The 24,805-nt window shown below is 44.5% G+C and overlaps 1 protein-coding gene across 2 annotated transcripts in view; it reads left to right on the top strand.

Moving 5' to 3' along the window:
• The first annotated feature begins 11,449 nt into the window (after positions 1-11,449).
• The window catches only part of C7H10orf71 (chromosome 7 C10orf71 homolog), a 44,799-nt gene continuing 31,443 nt past the window's right edge, over positions 11,450-24,805 (top strand). Inside the window, exons 1-2 of one of the 2 annotated variants that reach the window (XM_029609620.1) lie at positions 11,450-11,583; positions 11,680-11,774. The gene's annotated coding sequence lies outside the window, so the exon portion shown is untranslated. The remainder of the gene's footprint in view (positions 11,584-11,679; positions 11,775-24,805) is intronic. The other variant, XM_029609621.1, reaches the window with a different exon arrangement.

The raw sequence follows: 24,805 nt of genomic DNA, 5'->3' as shown, positions 1-24,805 counted from the left end.
GCTGCTGCATACTCTGGGGTTTCAAAGAAAAAAAAAAAAAAGTGGGGAGCCATTCTCAGATACAGAGGGTTACAGTTACAATAATGAACCTGAAGAAAGAATAGAAAGGCAGGATGCATACAACGTAAACAAGAAAGATAATCTGTATATCTGCGCAAAGCTCATTCTTGCTGGAGCAAGGAACAGCGGGCGGTCCTATTTCTGTCTCTAACCTATTTTCCTGGATGTTTTTACCTGCCCACTGGTGAAGTACTGACCGGAGAATAAAAATCTGTTTCCTGCCTCAGACAGCTCCTTTCCCCTACAGCTCTGCACCACTTCCTGTTTACAAGCGAGGGAGGGGACTAAGACAGAACGAACAGCATGAGAGTGGAGCTGCAGCCCTGCTCTGTCTCCTCTCCCCGTGCTGTGATTGGAGGCTGTGGGGAGTGGGGAGGGAAACACAGCTCAGTCTCCCCTCCTCTCCGCTGCTCTAGCAGCACTTCCTGCATATCTCAGGAATGCCTCAGAGGAAGGAAAGAGGCACAGAGAAGGCAAAAAAAAGACAGGATGGGAGAGAAAAATAAGAGGATGCAGGGCATGGAGAAGGGAGTTGGAGGGGGGAGGTACAGACTGGAGTTGAGAGGATATCGAGGGAGGTGCACGGACTGGATGAGAGAACCAGAGGTGCCGCATGTAAGGAAGGGGAGAGAGGGGGGACAGAGAATGAAGGAGGGAGAGAGATAGAGGAGGGCACAGGGCTGGAGGGACTGGCACAGGGGATGGAGAAAGGAGTCAATAGGGCACAGGAGAGGTTGGAGGAAGAGTCTAGGGGCACAGGGGGTAAGGATGAACAGAGAGGAGGGCACAGAAGATGAAGGGAGAGAGAGGGGCACAGGGCATGAAGGAGACAGGAAAAGAGACAAGGGAGCGCACAGGAGGGGAAAGAGAGACAGTTGAGGTACAAGGAATGGAGGGAAAAGAGGAGACAGGAGCAGGAGACAAATATATGCTAATATTGGAAAGGAATGGGGCACCTCCTCCTCCCAGTCCTCAAGTGTCCAGTCATGAAAAAGTTGGTAACCCTAGTGAAGGGCAAACCAAAAACGTTCGCCTCTTTGAGCGTGCCCCTTCAAGCAGACCCATCAGGAGAACTTTTCAAAATCTATAGAGTTTTGCTGTGTTATCAGTACTGCTGTAATGGGTTATGTGAAACCCCCCTCCCGGGAGGGGAATGGAAGCCATGCTACCATTGAAATGGCTAACAACAGGAAGAAGCAGTGTACATAAGCTGCCACAGCAAGGCTAAAAATGTTATCAAACCCCTACTGTGAAGGTGATCAGCCCCTTTTATAAAGATAGGAGTCACAGTTTCAGGTTGGGGATTTGCATATGACAACCCCTGACTATTACTGATGAGTCAAATATCACATCACAAACCAATAATAGCAAAGTACTAGACTGCAGAACCTTGACTAAAAGAGGAATTTGTGATGGAAATGTTTTGAAAGTCAATGTTAGCAACTAGATTACACCTCATCCTGAATGTAAATGTTGCGCTCGGGGGTGGACCCCTGGCCTGTGGCAGTGCGGAGACCAACCACAGAGGGCAGAGCACGAGAGGAGACAGAGGCAGTGTTGATCTTCACCACTGGAAGCCCGCGGTCCCCCCCGGGAGGAGCCCATAGGGACCCGGGCCACTGGGACTTATGTGGGCCTCGCAGGGTCTCCTGGAAGTGACAGAGTCCTGCGTGCCCACAGAGGCAGGAAGAGCGCTTTTGGGTTCGAGGCTAGGAACAGGTTGGAGATAGGCTAACCAGAAGAGCGTTGGCGATGACAAGGCTAGGGACAGAGCCAGAATCAAGCAAGGTCAGACGGGCAAGGTCAAAGTCCAGGAATCAGTCCGTGGAGTGGTCAACGAAGCAAGGGTCAAGATCCAGAGGTCAGCAAGGTCAAGAACAGGCTGAGGTTGTAGACAGGCAGCAGGCAGGCAGACGAATTAGGAACAAGCTGAGGTCTTTACCAGAAAGGCAGTCCGAGGTAAGACTGGGAAGACGAACAACGAAGACCGGAACAAGCAGGCAAGGAAGCAGGTACAAGCAGGAACGGAACTGGAACAGAAGGATCCTGGAATGAGACTAGGAACAAGCAAGCAGGAACACGAGCAAGGGCAATCTCAGGAACAAACCGACCCGATTGCCAAGGCAAGGAAGTGAGGCCAGGAACTTCCTTTTAACATCCCTTCAATCAGGGTGCGCTGTGGAACTAGGACCCGCCCTCGAACCCATATCAGGGTGGCTGATCCGCATGCGCGCACGTAGGGACGTGGCTGGCTGTTGAGACGCCGAGGCCCGGCGTGAGGCCTGGCGTGCGAGTGAAGGCCCGGCGACCTCCGCTGCAGGATGCCGGGGCCTAGCCGGGCTTGCGAGAGCCGCGAGGGAGACAGGACCGGAACCAGCTGGGTGACCCCGAAGGTGAGCGGTCCCGCGGGCGGGAAGATCGCAGGTAGGGCGCATGACAGTAAAAGAGTGTCAAAAGATCCCTTTACAGACCAGAAGAAAGAGAAACTAGGCAGGGCAGGCTTGTCTGACTGCTTTCTTTTCTTATAATCCTGTTTCTATCTCAGCCTTGTAATTGAGAGGAGGGAACTCTCCTCCACAGCTGAGTAAAAGTAAATGGTCATGGACTTTAGGGATGTGAATCGTTTTTCTAACGAATTGAAATATCGTACAATATTTCTAAATTCGTTAATATATCGGGTAAAAAAAGCAATGATCACTTTTCCCCCCAAATCTTTGTAAAAATCGTTTTTCGGGTTAGTGCGCACTAACGGGAGTGACTGCGCGCTAACTCATGTTAGCGCGCACTAACAAAAAACCGTTTATTTTTGTTATTTTTTGTTACTTTTTTCTATTTTTTGTTAGCGCGCGATAACTCCCGCTAGCGTGCACTAACCTGAAAAACGATTTTTCACTAAAAAGAAAATGGGGATCCACGGGAAAACGAGATTTTCTCGCGGCCAGACGAACCCGAAAGCGGGAACAATTGGGCACCCGATTCACATTCCTAATGGACTTTGCTGAGCAGCAATCATTGAGCAATCGGCAAATCATAAGCCTAGCTGAGCTATGAACCCTAGCCACAGAAATCCATCCCACTGAGAAAGAAAGCTATAGGCTGTTTGCTTGCAGAAATAGAGCTGGATCCCCCAGGTCCATGTGGACCCATGCAGTTGATTGAGAGGTAGAGTCAAGTTACTCAGGAGGATGTGGGTACCAGAGGCTCATTAGGAAGTGGAGTTGGGTCCTCCAGGATGGCATGAACCCTAGCACCTGATCAGAAGATGGAGTCGGATCTCCCAAGAGGGTACGGACCCCAGCAGCTGATCAGGAAGTAGAATTGTATCTGCCAGGAGGGTGCAGACTCCAGAAGCTGATGGGGAGGTGGACTTGGGTTCCCCAAGAGGGTGCAGACCACAGTGGCAGCTCAGGAGGCAGAGTTGGGTCTCCCAGGAGGGCACAGATCCCAGCAGTGAAATTGAGGAGCAAGTTTCGTCTCCAAGGGTGTGCGGACCCAAGAGGAAAGCAGTGATAGAGCAAAGGACATGGCAGAAGCAGAATGGATGCAATAGATATCCCCTATTTATGACTTGCAATACCAACCATCCCAGTTGCATTTCTTCACGTGGGTGAGGCTTGGGATAAAGTAGGAAGGGAAAAAGAGGAAGGATAACAATATTGGATCAAATGGAGCACAAGGTGTTCTTTCTTTTCTGTATGGTAGTACTCTGTGGGGCTGATACCCCCAAGTAGCTACATGTGTTGGTTAATATCTTGCAGAAATGTATGTATTCATGTAAACTAATAAAACTTGAACATACTGGTAATACTCCCAGCCCTATTTACTATACCATCTCTTTTTTGTTTTTCTTTTATTTTCCTGGGGTGACGAGAGGGAAATCCCAACCACTAACGCCTTCTTCCCCTGGTAGAGGCACCAATGCAAAGCACTCAAAGACCAAAGGAGCCTGCACAAGTGTGTGTGTGTGGGGGGGGAGAGACTAGATCATTCCCAGATCCAAGGAAATTGGGCATACTGGTATTAATATATGTTTTATATGGTTTTTGAGACTTTTACGAAGGGAGGGGACGAAAGAGAGAAATTAGTTAATTAGTTGAATGGTTAACGAGATAATGACTGCTCAGTCTCTTGGTGAGAGAGGGGGCATGGCCAGTCTGTTGTATAGGCAGGGGTTTGATTATTGTTGGGTTTATGGCATATTGTGGACACTTGGTCGAAGTGGTGATGACTCCTCCCACAGGGAGGGGCCCCGTGGGGAACCACAGCGATAGGCTAGACTCTAGTAAGCAGACACTGAGGAAAGAAAGCTTTATTGTACTGCTGATGTAGTAGAATCTTGCTTCAAGGATGGGATAATACTGTAGGCCAGCGACATCACAGTGAGCTCAGACAGTCTCTGTAGATGATGGTCTTACCCGGATGTAGCAAGGTTGGGTAGTGTTCCGCAGCGCGGGATAAGCCGAACCTGAAGGGTGGAATAAGGAGAGCTGGAGCGTAGCGATACTCACAGAGTGGCAGTGTTGATAACTTCCTTGGTAGAAGAATGGAGAGAGAGACCCAAGGTCCGAGGTGCAGGATACCATGGCAGGATAGGCCCTCGAGGAGCAAGTACCTAGAGCACCGAAGGATCCTGGAAGAAAGTAGATAGGACCCCCGAGGAGCGGGTGTCCAATGTTAGGTATTTGAACCTCGAAGTGCAGATAGAAGCGAGAGGCCCCCAAGGAGCAGGTACCCAGAGCTTCTGTTGGACCGAGTTACCCCGGAGGGTGGAGAGGAATCCAAGCGAGCAGCTTAGAAGCGGTCAGAGTAGTAAAACTGAAGTCCTTGCTAACTCGTTGGGCTATAGCGGAGCGGAGGTACTGACGTCATGTGATGAGGACGCCCCCGAGGTTCCCGCCATGACGTATTCAAAAGCGTAGGTGGCATGCACGCGAGCCTAGGAGGCCTCTGGAAGACGTATGGCGGACGGGGACACCCATGCTGTGTCGGAGATGCTGAGGGTTTCGGCAATCAACCCCAGAGGCAGCCATCCTTCCCAGGGAGGAGGAAAAGGATAGAAGAGAGGTGAGGCAGAGTGGTCGCAGCCGTCTGCGGCTGCAACAATTATATATAGTTTATTACATTTTATATATTTCTGACGTTTTTAGGATGTATTTGATTATATTATATATTTACTTGATTATGCATTTTAGGAGCATTTTATTATGTGTTTGATTATGTGTATTTGATTATGTATTATGTATTTTATTATGTATTTTGACAATGTATTTTTTTTATTATTGTAAACTGCATTGGATGGACCTTGATGGATCAGAAATGCAATATACAAGCCCAAAATTAAAATTTGAATTAGATACTGACTTTATATGCCAGCAGTTTCTCATGCTCTGCAGCAAACTAAGGTCCTGGCAGTTTATTAACTGTAATAACAGTTTTTTCTTTGTATGTGAAAGCTGAAATTTTCTCCCTTGAATCATTTGGGGCTGGGAAGAAAAAGTGTCTATGAAATATGCAAATGAGGTGGCTTTTGCCCTTAGTTCATAATGGCATCATTTTCTGAGTTCAGTTTACTCATTTTTTCCCATAGGAGATTGACATCACCTGAGTGGGCCTGCATAGAGATGTGCATTCGTTTATCATGAATTAGGCAATTTCAGCGAAATTCCATGCTCCTACCATGTGACCTGGTAAGGGCAAAGGCCATCGGCGCCATTTTTATTAGTGGCAGCCAATGGCCCAAGAGCGGGAGATCGCTCCCGGGACCCCCACTGGACCACCAGGTACCTGTAAAATGTTTTGTTTTTTTTTTTGGGGGGGGGGGTCGAGAGGGTGGGGGAAGCTAAGGGATTAGTTTTAAAGGGTCGGGGTGGGTTTTTTGTTTATCGGTTCTGGCGCAGCCGATAAACAAAACTGCGATCGGGCCAGACGAAAAAAAAAAAACACGATGTGAATCGGAGCCGGAATCCAAACCGATTCCAGTTCTGATTCACATCTCTAATATTTAATGTGTTCTTGCCTAACCTGTATATTAAAGAGCATAAGGGATGTTCTTTGTTGGGGGCTATCTCCTCTGCCAGTTTCCCTATCAAAGTTTTCCAAGGGATAGCAAATATATGTGGGCACAATGAAAACCTTCTATAACAATGGCAGAGGTAACATCTAGTGTGTGTTTTTTCTGTGCTTTCCTACAGCTTAAGGGAAAAGGCATCCTTACAAAGGAGCCTGCAAAAACAGGATGTGTGTTTAAAGCATGAGTGTGTAAAATGTGTGTGCAGGTACAAGCAGGGCCCCAAGATGTAAACAAGTTAGGATGTAATGGTTTTCTATCTCCTAGCCATGTGTTCTTCAAGGCAGAGGCTGTGCAAATGCTTAGCCTCCATGGTGTGGGGTGAGATCAGCTAACAGTGAATGCATCCCTCACCACAGTAACTGTCACACACAGTGACTCCAAAAGTCCATCTTGACTATGTCTTGTGTCCCAGCAGTGGAAATTACATTAGGGGTATTTTTGTGACTTTCTGTGCTTCTCCCCCCTTTCATTACTCTGTTTCAATACCCTGTTTGAACTATGGATCTCCATACCAACTTCAAGCTCTGATTGATTAAGAGCCTACTCAGTCTCTTTAAATGTTTTTATTATCCTAATCTCTATGTTCCTTAGACCTTTCTTTCTAGCAGTCTTGGCTTCCAAGTTTACTACCCATGTTGAATGTAACTTTGTCCTTCCTGTTTTTTTTTACCAATGGTTTGTTACAGTTTCCCCCTTTCGATGTAAACCGATCTGATATGGTCCTAAACCATGAAGGTCGGTATAGAAAAGTGTTAAATAAATAAATAAATAAAATACAGGGCCTTGTCTTTGTGTCAGTGGTAGACTGTGACCCAAATATGTAGCGCACACTTAAAGTGCTCTGTCTCCTTAGACATTCATAATATCCAAGCCCTCTGCAGCCTGGATTAAGCCCGCCTTCTGCCTCAGGGACTCCCACCTGGAGTATAAATTAGGGTGGGGCAATATTGAATGCTATGGCCATTTATAGCTCTGCTCCTAAGGACGAGTAATTAGGCCTAATCATGCAGGGCTTATGAACCAAAGTACAGAAAACACTGAATGTTAGTGTTTGACATTTACCTATTTCTTTTTCTAGAGGAGCCAGATGATGAGCATCCAGGACCTGCACCTACACAGGCCCAAAGGCAGTACCAGCATCTGCAGGTAATCCCTGACAGCTCAGATGAGGAGGGAAAGGGAGCCCATGAGGAGCTAAAACAGCCTGAGGAGGAAGAGGAGCAGCAGCAGCAGCAGGAGGAAGAGGAGCCGGAGGACACACTGGCTGATCTGATACAGGACCACCCGCAGGACAGCAGTGCGTCGGACCAGTCCAAACCTGAAATTGTTGCCAGTCAGGCTGAGAGGCTGTTAATACAGCAGCCTCTTGGATGCTATCTCAGGCCTCCATGATGTGGTGAGGCATGAAGCAGGTGCCCTCCATGATACCATCAGGGAGGAAGGGCAGGGGATTCAGCAGGCAATACAGGACCTGTGCTGGGCAAAAGATGAGCAAACTGCAGTGTGGAGGGAGATGCTGCAGTGGATGCCCCCTCCCCCCCCCCCTCCTTGCAGCCGCAGCCACCAGTGGCTCCATGGCCTTTCATGGTGCCTGGATGCAGTACCATCCACCTTATGGGCCACCATTCCCATGGATGGTACCTGCCCATGCTGAAGATCCCGCTGTGCCCCAGCCACCTGCACCTCAGCCTGCACCAGGCTATCTGTGAATGGCACCACTACCCCTGCCTGCACCACCTGTCATGCTTCTGCCACCAACAACACCACAGCCACTGCTGCCTCCGGCTGTACCTTTCTGCAGCCATGAACCTGAACAGCCACAACCTCCTTTCCTTCTGAGGGTAGTGTGAGCAGTGGCAGGAGTCCACTGTGCAGGAGCTCCAGGCTGGGGCAGCCTAACCTTCCTGAAGCCAGAAAAAGAGGCCAGCCAAGGAAGTGATGCTTTACTTTCATATCCTTTATTTTGCTGCACTTTTTTGTAAGTAAATGCACTATCACCTTCTGAAATGTCTTTCAATGAGAGTGCTCCTTTCTTGTATAGCCTGCCTTTGACTCAAGCGATGTATCTCCTGCAATTCTTCCTGAGTCAGATGCTCTTCCTCCTCCTCATTCTCGCCTCCTCCAGAGAAGGCATGTGTCTGTTTAGTGCAAGGTTATGTAGCATACAGCAGGCTAGAAAGATCTCACACACTTTAGGGGGGGCTGTAAAGAAGGCATCCTCCAGATCTTTCCAGACAGTGGACGCATGTTTTAAGTAAGCCAGAGGTTCTCTCTATGACGCCCTGGTCTTATGGTGTGCCCTGTTGTAGTGACACTCAGCTGCAGTTCCAGGGGTGGCAATGGGGATCATGAGCCAGTGGATAGCCTCTGTCACCTATAGAAGGAGAAGCACAGAAAATCAGGGTTACATATATCTTCTGGGTTTCATAGTGGCACAGCTCCCAGGGCTAGTTTAGAGGTGCCCTGCAGTGGCACCCTATATATAAGGGTGAGAAAAATAAGAAGGGAAATGGGTATGTGTTAGAAGTGGTGGGTGTCTTCCTACCTAGAAGCCATCCCCCAGTGATGGGTCCTTGCTGGAAGTGGTCATGCATTCTTGATTGTGTAAGAATGTAGGCATTGTGAATGGATCCTGGAAAGTGGGACCCCACATTCATGATGATGCCCTTGGCGTTGAAGACCGCTTGCATGTTTAGGGAGTGGAATCCCTTGTATTTGTGGTTGGTGGCAGGTGGCCTCATCTCCTCCTGGTGCCCTTATGGGCACATAAGTGCAATCAATAGCACCCAAGACTGAGGGGAAGTGTGCAATTTGATAGAAATTAGTCATTATTTGGCATTGTTCATGTCTTCTACAAGGGAAGGATATAAAGTATTGTATTTTCCTGAGAAAGGCAGCCAGGACCTGCTCTGTACATCTAGAGGTGGCAGACTGAGTGATTCCACATGTGATCCCTAGAGGAGTTTGGAAGGTGCTGGTAGCAAAAAAGGCCAGGGTGGTAGTGACCTTGACATGTACTGGCAAGGCAAGGCTCCTTTGGGTGGTAGGGTGCAGTTCTGGCCTAACAGTTGGCATAGGTACAGTATGGTTTCCCTGTTAAATCGGAACCTGCACATTACTTCCTTCTATGACAGATCCAGAAAATGTGTCCAAGTCCTGTAAACTCTGTGTAAGGGGTACCTCCTCCTCTGCATTCTTCTTCTCCTCTCTTTCTCTTCTGAGCTGTATAGATCTGAGTAACCATGCAGCTATTATAATCATAATGTTGAACAGAAACACAAAATATGAATATCCCCCTCAATAGCTGTTGGTACAACACTTATTTCTCACCTCCTGTTCCTCTCTCTTCTCTATGTAATACAAAAATCACCCGTGCATACATGAACATTTTTTCCTTTCAAACCCACATTCAGGCTGATTCAGTAAAGTCCGCGGGAGAGTGAACGAACGCCTGCTCTCCCGGTGCGCGCGATGCAGTATTCAAATTAGGTGGCGCGGTAGAAACGGGGAAAAAGAGGCACTAGGGACACTAGCGCGCCCCTAGCGCCTCCTTTTTGACAGGAGCGGCAGCTGTCAGCAGGTTTGACAGCCGACGCTCAATTTTGCCAGCGTCGGTTCTCGAGCCCGCTGACAGCCACAGGCTCAGAAACCGGACGCCGGCAAAATTGAGCATCCGGTTTTCGGCCCGACAGCCGCGGGCCGAATTCAGATTTATTTATTTATTTATTTATTTATTTATTTATTATTATTATATTATTTATTTATCCTGGAGCAATCTCCTGCACGTGCTCTGTCGGCTGCCGGTATTCAAAATGGACCGATAGCCCCTGTGACAAAGGCTATCGGTGCCATTTTGAATACCGGCAGCCGACGACCCGAGTGCAGGAGATCGCTCCAGGACCCCCGCTGGACCACCATGGACTTTTGGCAAGTCTTGGCGGGGGACTCCTGACCATGTGCCATTGGTCGGTTGCTCCTACCATGTCACAGGGGCCGACCAATGACACCGGTAGCTCCTGTGATATAGTAAGGGCAAAGGTTATTGGTGCCATTTTGAATACTGGCAGCCGACGACCCACGTGCCAAAAGTCCCTGGTGGTCCAGCAGGGGTCCTGGAGCGATCTCCTGCACGCTGGTCGTCGGCTGCCAGTATTCAAAATGGCGCCGATAGCCTTTGCCCTTACTATGTCACAGGGGCTACCGGTGCCATTGGTCGGCCCCTGTGACATGGTAGGAGCAACTGACCAATGGCACCAATAGCCCCTGTGACATAGTAAGGGCAAAGGCTATTGGTGCCATTTTGAATACTGGCAGCCGACGACCCACATGCAGGACATCGCTCCAGGATCCCCTCTGGACCACCAGGTCAGGAGTCCCCCCAAGACTTGCCAAAAGTCCCTGGTGGTCCAGCAGGGGTCCTGGAGAGATGTCCTGCACGCGGGTCGTCGGCTGCCAGTATTCAAAATGGCGCCGATAGCCTTTGCCCTTACTATGTCACAGGGGCTATCGGTGCCATTTTGAATACCGGCAGCCCACAGCCCGAGTGCAGGAGATCGCTCCAGGAAACCCACTGAACCACAGGGACTTTTGGCAAGTCTTGGGGGGGGGGGGGGTCAGGAGGGTGGGGGGGTTGTAGATAAATAACTTTAAAGGGTTGGGGTGGGGTTTTTTGGGGGGAACGAATGCATTTTTGACATATGAACGGATTGGGGGCCCCCGAGAATGGATGCAACAGATTTGGGCCCCTACGAATCCGAATCCCGAATGGGACGAATCCGTCCCTGCTGCACATCCCTACTGAAAACTCGATTGCCTGTGGGGTCCCAAGGACAGGTTTGGGAAGCCCTGATCTATACCTTTCCTATTTACTCCTGCCAATCTAACCTGCACTGTCTGTTCTAGCTCTTTACTATCCTGCCTATTGCTACCCAGCCTTGCTAACTGGAGATCGCTTGTTTTGAAAGAGCTGCTTGAGTAATGGATCCTGTCTCATTCTGTGACACATTGATGCAGTGTTTCTGATGAAACTTGCTATTTATGCAGGCAAGCCTCAGCAGGAGAATCATGTGCTATTCCTGTGCTGCGCTGCAATTTCTTTTTTTCACTATTTTTAATTCTGACTCTAATAATTGTTTTCTTTCGTGCCTGCATTACCATAATGGCACAATTTCCTAGTTTTTCAAACCTAGCCCGTAGCAGCCACATCAGACAAAATGACTGTAGGGCAGCTCCCCAGCAATCCAAATATAAAACAGCTGATGAGTCTGTTTGTTTCATCAGCCTGTTATCTGACACCAACTGGTTATTCCAATACGCATGTTTTGCTTGTTCCCTATGGTGAACTCTGTCTGATTCCTTTCCGTGCCTGATATCTATTTAAGTACTTTTTACTAACTTCGGATTCCTTCCTCCCTTCATTTCACCTGGTTTGGCAGGTCTGTAAGAGCTAAGAGGTTTGGCTTGTTTTCTTCCTCTTTCTAGTCGGTAGGATTATACTGAACTGGATGGCATCATGTCCGGAATAACAGAGAGTACTTGTTTTGCTCTAGTGATCACTCGGCAGGAAAGTGGGGACATGTTCCTGGTTTAAGTGAAGATAGCCTCATATTGATATTCTCCTGGAGATAAATCTGGCATCCTGAAGGTAAAGTGGAGAGATGAAATTAAAATTGAAAATACAAAAACTGGAAAAGCACATGCTACAATAAATACTCTGTTGTTGCTATAGGTACCTAAAGAATCTTTCAAAGAAACCTCTGATGTTATACAAGTTTAGATTTTATGCTCTGTACTTACTAAAATGGTGGCATCCAACACTAGTTCTTTTACTTTTCTGAAAATATTTCCAAATATGATTTAATATTTGCCGTATGTGTCATTTTTGCCGCCAAGTTCCAGTATAGGTAATTTAAACCAGTCCTATGTTACACTTATTAATTATTTTTACATTTAATGGTCTTTCAAAATGCTGTAGACTATTTCAGATTTAGGGAACTATTTAAAAATGTGGGTCTAAGTTGATATTACATTACATATTAATGCATCAGAAGAATGATACAATAGTTTAAAATAATGACATTAAAAACTAATATGTATTAAATGTATTAATTTTAAAGATGTAGGAAAACTACTGGTACAAGGGTATCAAGCATTGTTGTGAAATGAAATCTTGGCAATGCTATCATAAGGAGTTGAGTTTCATATTCCCAGTTGCAAAAATCATCACCATGTTTTAGAAAAATAATACTACGTTTTCCTAAGGGATTTGAGAACCCAGCCTGATGATTTAGCTTATGCTTATCCAAAGTGTCTATAAATAAGCAGACGACTGGAAAGAAAATCTTAGGCGAGCCTCTGAGCTGGTGAAATCAAAACTTGTCATGAAGCAAATATAGTCTGGGATGAGAGGCTCCTAAGTACCTTCTGCTTTTCAATTTATATAGCAACAAACGGGGCATCTCTTTTATGGATTGTTTTAATTTCTTATTGATTTAATCTTGATGACAAGTGCCCTACTGATAGTACTGGAAACTGAAATCTTTTATGCACAGGATGGGTATAAGACAGCAGTCTTTGAGACATGTTTTCCTAAGACTATCCCCTGAATGTGTCGAAAGCATAATATCTAGGTACTGCTTCCCTAAGTGAAAAAACAGAATGGTTTCCTAGTCCAATTGTAGTCTCTATTCTACAGTCAACTGGGTAAACTGAATGGATCAATTTACATGTATCTGTCTTCATCTACTATGGTATTATGAGGCCAATGTAATAACCCCTGGGGTTCCCATGGGTTAGTGGCCCATTACTTCAAAACTTTGCTATTGAGGCAAACGTGCTGCTTAGCAAATTTTTTTTGAGAAAATTAGGAACAAGAGCCTCAAACAAAAAGAAGAAAAGAAAACTACAACCCATTGAGGTGTAGCTATCTTTTTTATAAAAACAAAAATAATTTTTATGTGACTGCACAAAATTCTTAATTAATGAACTGTTTTGCATGCTATTGAATTGCAGGATCTCATTAATAATAATAGTAAGCAAAAGTGTGAACCTAGCAAACTATGGGCCAGATTCATTGAGGCTTTTCTCCTATTTTGTATCTATGGGGAAAAAACCCTTAGAGGTAGATTTTAAAAGCATTGCATGCGCAAAAACAGCCATATATGAGCATGAATTTTAAGAAGCAGGAAAGGGCGTGTGGCTGTGTGTACATGCATGAATGTGCATTCAGGAGGCAGAAAAGGGCATACCCCAGACTGATGTGTGTAACCACAAATTTTGCAAAGGCAATGTTGCCTGTGTAACTATACTACTGTTCCTCATGGGGGGAGAGATAGAGAGAGAGAGAAAGAGAGATCACACCTCTGTATGGGGGTCACTCTGATATGCTCTATATATAGGTACCATTGTAGAGGGGCAGTTTCAATCGGGGTGGGGTTTTCGGGAGGTGGGTTGGGGTGGGGGGTGTTGTTACAGACACATTCAGAAGTATTTATAGTAAAATTGATATCAGTAAAGAATTATAGCCCTTATAAGTGATGAAAAGGAGTTGATTTGTACACTGCAGTTCTAGCTGCATTGTACAAATCTACTCCTCTTGTCAGTCTTTTCACACATACACACACAGGCACAGGCTCTCACACTCACATGCTGTCTCACACACACAGGCTCTCTCAAATGCTCACTCTACTACATTAATACACACAGACGCTCGCTCTCACATGCTGTCTCTCAAACACATAGGTTCTGACTCATATGCTGTCTCACACAAACACACATATACACACACTCTACAGGGCCTCACCTCTTGACCTCCTCTTCTCAGGTCACCATGAGATGGGTTCCTCAGCGGCTCTGATCTTCTCGAGTCATTGCGAGGTGGGATCCATGGTAGTCCTGCTACAAACGCTACTGCTTCTCTGATGCTCCTCCTCCTTCCTGCCCGCACGGCTCTGGTAATGTTTTTCTTCCGGGGCTGCACAGGCAGGAAGGAGGAGCAGCACCTGGGTGTGAATTTTTCTTCGGGCCATGGTGGGATGAGCTGCACCATGGATGCACCGATCAAAGTTGCATGCTCCCCTGCCCCCCCCCCCCCCCCCTTGGTACAAAACTACTTCCTGCTTTTTCTGCCACCGGTGGACCCAATCTACCGGTGGCAGAAAAATCAAAAATCTTCCGCTGCTATTGGAATCGGGTCCACTGGCGGCAACACGGGCCTCTTCTTGCTCCCGATGCTGCCCCACTAGATGTGGTACTATGTGTGTCATTTTAGTATTTGTGAAGGCCAAAGCCTGCAGACATTTTTTTCAAAAGTTACTTTGGGCTGGATTTACTAAGGCTTTTCTCCTATTCTGTGTCTATGGGAAGAATGTTTAGCAAATGAACCCCCTTTGAGTGAAAAAAAAATGCACAAAACTCCAAACTTTTGACATTTTCTGTGCATTTTTCATTTGAAGCCCTTTTCTAAAAAAAAAAAAAAGGTAGTATATACATCAGCATCTATGTTTTGTTACTATGAAATTGGAGTGTCAACTATTAGAAATTGCATTTGATATTTTAATTATTAATAATTTCCTTGTTCAGTTTTGGTTTGATTTGGTTTGTTTTTGTTTTTTTCGTTGATATGGTAAACACCACTATATAATGGATGAAACCAGCAATTAATTTTATGTTAATTTACCAATAATTCTTACACTGCAATGAATGCTGTTCACCATGGAGTGAATTTTCTAAGGGGGTTTGTGTATAAAAATAGCATATATGCATGTGAGTATCATATACTAGCCTATATGCTATTTTATTTTATAAACCTCGAGAGTGTGTGTGTATTTGCAGTATGGCATGTATACTTTACGGAGGGAAAAAAAGGGGGTGCTCTGGGGCATTCTAGGATGGAGTTCAGAAGTACACACACAAGTTGCTATTTTGTAAGAGGAATAAGTGCATACATTCCTGAACTTTTCTGAACATTGTTATACCTGCTAATAGACTTGCACAATTGACATTGGGCTAGTCTTTTGTCTCTTATCAAAAAGGAGTCACCAGTTAACCACCGCAACCAGAATCAAAAAATACCAAGGTGGAAACCAAAACAAATTACCATCTATAGTAGCTTAAGAAGGTGTCAGCAAGCCTGACGTTGTGTGACTTTTTCACAAGACAACAACCGGTCTTTCCTCCTCCTTGTTCCGGTTACAACAGTTGAGACGTTACGTCCTTTTGAACGGGATAAAGACTCTTATCTATATGTTCTATACACGCCCCCGAAGAAGCTTAACAGTGAAACACTGGCCGTGTTAGGCTACTATATAGAAAAGTGAAATTTGTTAAGAGTCTACTTTCATAAATGGAGGACTAATTTTAAAGAAAAAGCAAAAATATTAACAAAAAAACATTTTTTTTGAGAAAACATTAAAATTTAAAGAAGGTGAATGATTGAAAAGACCGGTTGGTGTCTTGTGAAAAAGTCACACAACGTCAGGCTTGCTGACACCTTCTTAAGCTACTATAGATGGTAATTTGTTTTGGTTTCCACCTTGGTATTTTTTGATGCTAGTCTTTTGTCCTCAGTTTTTAGATGCGAGGTCTGGGTGAACTGGTGGAGAGTCAAGGTGAAGTGCTAGACCAACAGTGGCCAACTCAGGTCCTCAAGAACCACCAAAAGGCCAGGTTTTCAGGATATCCACAATAAATATGCCTGAGATAGATTTGCATGCACTGCCTCCACTGTATGCAAATTTATCTCATGCATATTCATTGTGAATATCCTGAAAACCTGGCCTGTTGGTGGCTCTTGAGGACCTGAGTTGGACACCCCTGTGCTAGAGGTCTAAGTGAACTGGAGAAGAACTGGATGAACTGGTGGAGGTATTAGCAAAAGGTGATTCCAAGTATGCATGCAAGTATTTTCAGAATAGTGTATGCACTTACACTTTATAAAATACTTGTCCCTGCATTTAAATCAAGTTGTTAGGTGGATACGCTACATATTTTTACATGCAAATATGTTTATAAAATAGGTAGATCTATCCAAATACATACCAATAAAACAAAAAATTAAGTTTATAAATTTTTATAACATATAAACAATACAAAAATATTCAAAACCAATAATTTTGAGAATGATATGGGACATGGTGCTTGCTGAGTCAATTTAGTACATTGTTAAGGTTTTATGCTGAGAGTTTTATATGAGATAAATAATATTGGAAGCTTTGTGTGACACTATCTACAACAGATTTTGAAAATGATACTGCAGTATTGATATGAGTTTATATCTTCTGAAAGTTTTGTATGTGATATTGTAACATCAGAGGTTTTATGTGATACTGTGTATTGCCAGATTTTGAGAACAATACTGCAGCATTGATATATTTTGAAAATTTGGGTGGGTTAATTTTGTACTATTAGGAAGATAGATATATTTGGTATTTATATAATTTTGTTTTCTTTATGATTTATTATTTGGGTGGGTATGATTGGGGTTTAGTGTTTTTGTATTTTATATATGATTTGTTTATTACATATGTTCTTTGTTTTGAAATTGATCATTTATGTATGCATATAGGGGTAGATTTTCAGAGCCCTGCTCGCCTAAATCCGCCCAAAACCGGGCGGATTTAGGCGAGCAGGGCCCTGCGCGCCGGGAAGCCTATTTTACATAGGCCTCCCGGCGCGCGCAGAGCCCCGGGACTCGCGTACGTCCCGGGGTTTTCGGAGGGGGGCGTGTCGGGGGCGTGTCGGGGGGCGGGCCCGGTCGACGCGGCGTTTCGGGGGCGTGTCGGCCGCGTTTTGGGGGCGGGTACGGGGCGTGGCTACGGCCCGGGGCGTGGCCGCGCCCTCCGTACCCGCCCCCAGGTCGCGGCCCGGCGCGCAGCAGGCCCGCTGGCGCGCGGGGATTTACGTCTCCCTCCGGGAGGCGTAAATCCCCCGACAACGGTAAGGGGGGGGTGTAGACAGGGCCGGGTGGGTGGGTTAGGTAGGGGAAGGGAGGGTAAGGTGAGGGGAGGGCAAAGGAAAGTTCCCACCGAGGCCGCTCCGATTTCGGAGCGGCCTTGGAGGGAACGGGGGGAGGCAGCGCGGCTCGGCGCGCGCAGGCTATACAAAATCGATAGCCTTGCGCGCGCCGATCCCGGATTTTAGTGGATACGCGCGGCTCCGCGCGTATCTACTAAAATCCAGCGTACTTTGCTTGAGTCTGATGCGCAAGCAAAAGTAGGCTGTTCGCGCGCCTCTTAAAATCTACCCCATATTATGAAAACATTTTTGGAAATTTGTTTTGAATATTTTTTATATGTTTTGAAAAATTAGTAAACTTGATTTATGTAATTGGATACCTCAATTAAAAATTGTTGATGTTTATACTTTTTTAAATTAATTGTTTTGAAATTGATTTTTGTACAGTTACCCTTTTGTAGAGTATTTATTTGTATTTTGTGATTTTGTGTTACTTTAGCCAATTTTTATATTCTCCATATAAAGCATATGTGTTTTCTGGCATTGCAAATATACGTGCTTACATTCATGCATACTTTTAAGGCAGACATACATGATATTTTATTTTATTTATTTATTTATTTATAGATTCTTTTATACCGTGGTACGTATAGACATACATCACCTCGGTTTACAGTGAAACAATAAATTAGCAACAGGCTTTACATGTAACAGTTTAAAAAAAAAACAGTAAAATATTTGACAGCAACAGGCTTTACAGAAACAAGGTTTTTAAAGATAATATGCATACATCATTAAATATCAAACAATAAAATATAAATAACCATGTATTCGCAGGAGCAAATTAACTGTCAGCAGCGAGACCAATGTCACATTGTATACAATAGCCTAAATTGAGTAACAGTGGGGGGGTATGGAATAGCAGAATGTAAATACAAAATGCGAGGAAAAGAACTTGGAGCCAGTGAGGAATAATAAGGGATAGCTGAATTTTTAGGTTAGATGAGATTCATAGAGTGAATGCTTGTTCAAACAGCCATGTTTTAAGGTTTTGTTTGAAGGTTTTGTGACAGGATTCAAGACGCAGGTCCAACGGCATGTTGTTCCAGATTTTGATACCCGCTATGGAAAATGATCGGTCTATGGTGGAAACGTGTTTGATGTGTTTTAGTGGATGGACAGCTAATTTCGCTTGGTGAATATTTCTAATTGGTCTGTTGGAGGTGCGAAAAATGAGCTGATCAGAGAACCATTGCATCTCTTGGTTGTGAATTGATTTGTGGATGAGTGAGAGAACTTTAAAAGTAATTCTGAAGGATACGGGTAGCCAATGTAGGAACATGAGTGCTGGAGTAATATGTTCATGCCGTCGAGTATTAGTAATTAAACGAGCAGCGGCATTCTGCAACATCTGAAGAGGTTGAATTGTGCTTTTAGGGAGACCCAGTAGTAGTGCATTACAATAGTCAATCTTTGGTAGAATTGTGGCTTGTAACACCGTCCGGAAGTCCTGAGGATGTAATAACGGTTTAATTCTTTTCAAAGTATGTAACTTGAAGAAGCTACTCTTGATTGTGGTTGAGATGAAATTGTTCAAAGTAAGGTGATTATCAATAATAACCCCAAGGCTGCGGACCTGCTTTAGCTTGGTATGGTCTGTTGTTGAGGAGGGATCATGTTGCGTGTTAGTTGAGGTGTTCTTGTGTGGTGTTATAATGAGTAGTTCAGTCTTGTTGGTGTTGATTGCAAGAAAGTTTTCCATGAGTAGATTTTTTATTTCAGTAAGTGCTGATTCCCAGGTTTCCATGGCCTTAGCAAGTGAATCCTTGATTGGAATAATGATCTGGACGTCGTCGGCGTATATGAAATGCCGGAGATCCAATTTCTTCAGTAGATTACAGAGTGGAGATAGATATACATTGAAAAGAGTTGAGGAAAGTGAGGATCCTTGAGGGACACCTTGTGACAGATTTCTAGGTTTTGGCGTATGGTGTCCCACTTTGACACTGTAAGTCCTATCTTTCAGAAATGATTGTATCCAGGATAAGGCAGTGCTGGTGATGCCAATTTGTGAAAGGAGAGAGAGGAGTGTATTGTGGTTCACCGTGTCAAATGCTGAGGAGATATCCAGAAGGGCCAGAATATAAGAGTTACCAGTATCAAGGGATTTTAGTATGGAGTCTGAAAGGGACACTAGTAGTGTTTCAGTGCTATGGTTCTTCCTAAATCCATATTGCGACGGGAAGAGTAAATGATTTTCCTCTAGATAGTCAGTTAGTTGTTTGTTTATGACCTTTTCTAGTATTTTTGATAATAACGGGAGGTTTGATACTGGTCGATAATTAGCCGGTTCAGATGGATCCAGGTCTGCTTTTTTAAGGGTAGGCTTTATTATAGCCTACCCTTAAAAAAGCCTACCCTTATAGTCTTATAAACTATGTGGCACCTACTACATAGTTTATAAGACACTTGCATAAATCTCCATTCATTCACTTATGCATGCAAACTGTGTTCCATGGACAGTTTTGAAAGTTGGGCTCCCTGTGTACAAATTAAAGGTATACAATTCTGTATACCTGTACTGATCCAACTAGTATTCCATTCCCCTTCAAACAGTAGTTATTTTCTAAAAGTATATGAGGTCCCTTAGTATCTATGGTTAGAGAAAGCATTTTCTGGAAGTAATCTGACATAAAGTACATTGGATTCATTCAACCTTGCACACAGTTAAAACCAAAACCGAATAAAGTCAAATTTGAATTATTTCCCACATTTTCTCAGGATTCTGATGGAAGAACAAGCTAGCTAATATTTTTTTTTTTTTTTTTTGGGGGGGGGAGAAGATAGAAGGGTTCATTTTTTGGTTTGTTTAATTTTTATTTCTTTAAGTTCATTTTGTTCTCTGAACCAAAAATAAAACATTAAAAATAAACAAAAACCCTCTAAAACAAATAAACAAAAAACAAAATGTACCTTCCCAAAGCTTCTCAAATTTTCTCCTGCCCCTCAACAAAACCTCAAGACCCAGGCCAAACCCAGCCAGGGCCTGCTTGGGTCCCTCTAATCCCCCTCCAGTCACACAAAACAAGCCCCGAAGCCCAGGCCTACCTGCTGGGCTGAGTCTAGCCCAGCCAGGGCCTTCCAGGGCCCCTCCAACCCCCACTGTATAGTTTGCCGGGGCTGGGAATCTCCCTGGCCCCCACATACTCCTTCTGTTGGGGGGGGGGGGGATGATGATCCAGAAAGGAATACGAGCAATGCCCTTTGCTACTGCCTCACCGATTACTTTAATAGATGGTGTTGGTCTCTCGGAGGACAGTGCTGAAGTGGCATTGAGTGAAGCTGATGTCCTTATGTAGAATGTGCATACTTTCCCATTGAAAATTGTCCATGGGTACAAAGTACCCACAATCTTTGCTTCTACTTTTTATGCGGTTCAAATATCAATGGAAAATAATACCTTGGGAAACACCTCTTCACAATCTAGCTACAAATGCCCAATCTATTGTAGACCACATGTACTTTTAGCTAGACTGAGGATGGGCAATTCTCAGTCAATTTACCTTGATAAATCACTATTTAACTTGGTAAATTACTTTCAAAATTGCCCTCTTTTAGGTGATAGAAATCCAGGGTTCAATTCTGGTCTTGAGTGACTCACCCATGCAAATTTTCAGCAGCTATCCAATGCCAATCTTAATGTTCATCCATAGTAAAGGTACAGAGCAAAGCTAATCCAGTGCTCACAAGTAGTTTAAAATGTATCAGGATGGCCTTTAAATTATCTGATCCTTGGATATATACAGTTATAACACCTTTCAATCTTCACTAGTTTCCTATGAGGTAACAGTTGAGTTTTAAAGTGGCAATTTGCATTTCAGAAACCAAAAATTGGATGTTTCAACTTTCCAGAAGAAAATCTCTTCCAGATACCTTCCTTCCACTTCCTATAGTTGTAGAAAACTCTACGGGTTCTTACTGAGAAGTTGTTCCCATTTCAATCAAGGTGGAACAAAAGTAGCTCCCCCCCCCCCCCCTCCCATGAGGGAGTCCGAAATTGTGGAATGTTCAGAGTATAAACCACAGTGCCACCATTTTAGGGTATTGGTTTTGAGTTAGCCCTTTCAGAAATCAGTATGTATCCATGCCTCCTCCTGTTTTTGTTGCTTTTGGGGAAAAGACCTTTCAGCTTCTAGGGTTGAAACTTGGGTTTGGAATAGAGAAAAGGATGCCTTTTTTTTCTCCTTTTTGAAGAATGCAATATTTGCCCTTTTGAGTTGCAGTGCAGGAAGTTTTTCCATCCTTCTTTACTCCCTTTTGGGTTTTCTTATTTTCAAGAACTTTCTTTTTTTCTCATCTGTCTAAGTTTCCTTGGATCCAGGAATTCAGAGCAGTAACATCTGTAAGAAGGTGAATTCTCTCAACTGGAGAGTTCCAATAGACTATTGGAAGTCCTGCAGGGGAATGAATCCCTATTCATTCCTGTGAGAAAAGGAGAAATGAGGAGTACAGAGAAGACCAGTGAAATCAATCCAGTGGTAACCATGATCATTTCACCAAGATACTGAAGAAAGGAGTATGGAGGTACCCTCCTGGTACCAACAGGGTAGTAAGGGAAAAGAAGAAGGTGTAAGAACATCTGTTCTGAACAAATGGACTACATTTATGAAATATGGGAGTTCAGGATATCTAAATTAGAAGTAACCATAAGAGCATACCATACTGGGTCAGACCAAGGGTCCATAAAGCCCAGCATCCTGTCTCCAACAGTGGCCAATCTAGGCCATAAGAACCTGGCAAATACCCCAAAACTAAGCCTATTCCATGTTACTGTTGCTATAGCAGTGGCTATTTTCTAAGTCAACTTAATTAATAGCAGGTAATAGACTTCTCCTCAAAGAACTTATACAATCCTTTTTTAAACACAGCTACACTAACTGCACTAACCACATCCTCTGGCAAATTCCAGAGTTTAATTGTGCGTTGAGTGAAAAAGAACTTTCTCCAATTAGTTTTAAGTGTGCCACATGCTAACTTCATGGAGTGCCCCCTAGTCCTTCTATTATCAAAAAGAGTAAATAACTGATTCACATTTACCCGTTCTAGATCTCTCATGATTTTAAATACCTCTATTGTATCCCCACCTCAGCCATCTTTTCTCCAAGCGAAAAAGTGCTAACCTTTTTAGTCTTTCCTCATAGGGGAGCTGTTCCATCCCCTTTATCATTTTGGTCGCCCTTCTCTGTACCTTCTCCATCGCAACTATATATTAATATTAACCAGCCTATCCATGAAATTCTGGGAAGAATTAATCGATAAGGATCATGAATAAGAGAAATAAGTGACATTAGTAACAAGATAAATAAACTAGTATAAAGTCACAGATTTATTAAAAAACTAAAGCTACAAATGGACTGTAAAGACTTAGAACTTATAACTGAACATGTTCATCAATTTTCCATCTTTAATCAGTAAACGTTAAACTGGACACCATCAAATTCTTTCAGCTTGATTATTACTGATGTGTAAAACAGACTTTAATGTTGAATTGATTATTGAACAACACTAAGGGGGTCATTTTTCAAAGCGATCGCACGCGAAGACATGTGGACAGTGAAAAGGTAAGAACCCTTTTCACTGCCTATTTAGCGCCCAATAGCACCACCTTTTATGATGGCGCTATTGGGTGTGAAAGCCGGCAGCGATCGCACCGCAGAGGAGTGATTGCTGCCGGCTTTCGCAGGTTCACCCCCCGATTCGCCCGCCCCCCTGTACCGCACGATTCACGATGCTGCGGTGTCTTAGAAAATCTAGGCCTTAGTGCCAGAAGATGTTCTCCCCCCCTGACAGGGAATCTTGGATTTCTGAGGGGCTTAACATCATGAAAGGACAGTTAACCAAACTTAAACCCATGAACTAAGGCGTTGTCTTTAAGGTCCTGTGAAGGAACACATTCCCAGGGGTTACATAGGTTTATAAGTTTCCCTTCAGAAGTGCCTTTCCATGGTTTCTAGGGGTATCAAGGACAGATGCTAGATCCATTAAGTTTGAATGCAAGCTCACTGGATCTTTATGCGTCTCTATCATTTAGACAGGCAATAAAAATCATTATTAATTGTGAAATTCCTCAATTGTCACTATATACTTCATTAAGGGGCAGATTTTCAAAGGGGTACGCGCGTAAGATACGTGTAAGATACGCGCGTACTCCCTGAAAACCTGCCCCAAGCTCCCCCTGCGTGCACCGAGCCTATGTTGCATAGGCTACCGGCGCGCGCAAAGCCCCGGGACATGCGTAAGTCCTGGGGCTTTCCTGGGGGGGCGTGTCGGGGGCGTGTCGCAGCCGGAATGTCATCAGGAGCATTCCAGGGGCAGGGCCCTAGGTGTGGTTCTGGCCTGGGGGCGTGGCCGTGGCCTCCGGGCCAGCCCCCGGACCGCAACATGGCACCCGGCAGCCGGCCCGGCACACACAAGTTACGCCTGCCTTGGGCAGGCGTAACTTTTCCAACAAAAGTAGGGGGGGTTTTAGATAGGGCTGGTGGGGTGGGTTAGGAAGGGGAAGGGAGGGGAAGGTGCGGGGGGGGGGGGTGGAAGGAAAGATCCCTCCGAGGCCGCTCCGATTTCGGAGCGGCCTTGGAGGGAACAGAGGCAGGCTGCGCGGCTCGGCGTGCACAGGCTGCCGATTTTGTGCAGCCTTGCACGCACCAACCCCGGATTTTAAAAGATACGTGCGGCTACGTGTGTATCTATTAAAAGCCGGCGTACCTTTGTTTGCGCCGGTCAGCGAACAAAAGTACGCGCGGGCGCAGGTTTTTAAAATCTACCCCTAAGAGTAGTTGTAGTAAAATTATCAAAATGGTAACTGTTTATCCAAGCAATTATCTTCATGCCAAAAAATAGTAAACACACCAGTTCCCTGCATCTGAGTCTAAAAGACAATTCAGCAAAATAAACTATACATCCTTTAATGATTTTCTGGACTTCATATGCAGCAGAAAGATACAACAAAAAATTATTTAAAATAACATTTCTTAAACTAGTGAATAGTGTGAATGTAAAAAATGTTAATAAACTAAAGGGCTATGTAATAAGGGCTAAGTAATAAAATGCAAGTATTTGGAAGGTGAACTTAAAGGTGAATTTTCAAAGGTAGATGTGCGTCAAAATCAGGAGATGGGCATGCATCTAGCAGTTGCACATTTCCATCCAGTTTTATAAGGTGGCCAGATGCGTGCACAACTTATGATGTGCGTATATTTCCCATTGGATAAAAAAGGGATGAGCCATGGGCATTTTGGGTTGTGGCCAAGAGATGTGTGTCCAAGTAGCTATGAACCTGAACGCGCATCCAGGTCCAATGCCGCATAACTTTACTTCTGTTATGGAGGAAATGTATGTCTGAATAAAACAATTTCCAGGCATCTAAGAAGTGTTTGAGAGGAGTGCAGTTTAATGAACCAGGGGGGGTTGGAGGACATAGCTGAACACTGGGCTTACTGGGGGATGAACTGGTGAAACTGGTCATAAGCTGTCTTATGCTGTTGGGTGCGCACAATCTTAAAATGAGGCACACATATATGCATGCCTCAGCTATTTTATAATACATGTGCATATGTGCATGCATGTTATAAACTTGCCGCACATTTTGGTGCCAACACACACAAGTGTATGTGCACGCCTGCACACTCATTTGAAAGTTACTGTTGCTGTGTGTGCACAGCA

Source organism: Rhinatrema bivittatum, chromosome 7 (genome assembly GCF_901001135.1).
Source record: "Rhinatrema bivittatum chromosome 7, aRhiBiv1.1, whole genome shotgun sequence".
Lineage (NCBI taxonomy): Eukaryota > Metazoa > Chordata > Amphibia > Gymnophiona > Rhinatrematidae > Rhinatrema > Rhinatrema bivittatum.
Note: the sequence above shows the minus strand (reverse complement) of the source record. Positions and strands in the feature narration are given on the sequence as shown.